A 1471-nucleotide genomic window follows, 5' to 3' on the forward strand; every position below is an offset into this window, starting at 1 on the left:
AATTTGATCCTGTCCTTTTTCTAATCCCATGGGCCTGACTCTGTTGTCCAGATCAAAGAAACTTTTCTTTCTCCACAAAGACCTATAGATTCTTCATAAACTGCCATCGCTTTTGCAGAGCATGGTGCATGCTCAGCTTTCTCAAACCCCATCTGACATGAGTGTCCCCTTCCCTGCTGCCAGGAGCAGCACCAGCATGGGAGTGTCCACCCAGGAAGGCCAACCCGTGTGGATTTCCCCATGTAGGCTGCAGCCCATTGGCCCAGAATTCCAGGTGCTGATCTTAGCAGACCCTAAGCCCACCCGGGATAAAACTGGCACATTTATGTCAGTGCTGGGTCAGCTGTGGTCTGGGTCTGCCTGCTGCCTAGGGGCAGAGAGAAAAGAGAAAGGGAACTTCAGAGTAGGCTGGTCTAGTTCATGGCACGCTCTGCTGGGGCCACCATGCCATGAGGAGGCTGGGAGCAGAGGACAGTGGTGCCTAGCAGAGGTTCAGTTTACCAGCTCCTCTGCTCCACAAAGATAGGGGGTGGTGGGGTGGGGAGATACACACACACACACACACACAGACACACACACACACTTAAGGGTGTTTAGCATCTGGCAGGACAAATGCCCCTGCTCATTGGAAAAGATGTCCTCATCAACGTCCTGGAGTCTGTCCCAACCAGACTGGCTGCCACTTTCTCCTTTGGGAAAAGAATCAGAATCTGTGAAAAGGATCTGGGCACAGACATAACTCCAAGGCCAAAGTCACCACCAGCCAGAGTTACCCTGCCCTTTCATTACTAGATCATCTGAATTCCAGTCTCTAGCTTCTTCCAGTGAGCTTTCACCCTCTCAAGCTTCCAGTGACTTCTTTGAAACTCAGGTGTCCCTTCTGCACCCCTGGCTGTTCAAAAGAAGTCCCATATCAACAAGTCCCATATATATCCCTTCTGTATAAAATGTTGACCATTGTCACCAACTTGACTCTAGCCTCCTGCTCCAGAACATACTTCTCCCCAGTGTATAACAATGAGCATTCTGGACCTCTCCAGTCCTGTGTCCCATGGTCTTGAGAGAAGCTTTGAAGTTTCTGGCTTTCCCTCCAACCTCTACTCACCCTATTTGTACCCCCACCCCCGGCTAACTCAGCAAAATTTACCTCTCACTCCCAGTAAACTGCTTCTCTTTTAGTGGTGGAAGCAGCTAAGGAAGGTTTCAAGTGGATTTTTTTTTGCTATCCCTTGCACAAACACGTGAGCTCCTGGGAGCTGGCCCTCCTCATCCTGGGCTTGTCCTTTCTGATCCTTTAGGTCTTGCCCAGGGCCTCTTCCCATCCCTCAGCCACATTTCAGGAAAGCTGGGAACCCCCTGGAGGGAAGGAGGAGAGACACAGTGTCCACAGCACGTCATGAACTCAGATAAGTACTTTCACTTCCCTTTTCTCCACTGGGGCGGAGCCCCCTGTGGATAAGCTGGTCTGCTT

Source organism: Otolemur garnettii, unplaced genomic scaffold (assembly GCF_000181295.1).
Source record: "Otolemur garnettii isolate 467f Iridium unplaced genomic scaffold, OtoGar3 scaffold00013, whole genome shotgun sequence".
Classification (NCBI taxonomy): Eukaryota; Metazoa; Chordata; class Mammalia; order Primates; family Galagidae; genus Otolemur; species Otolemur garnettii.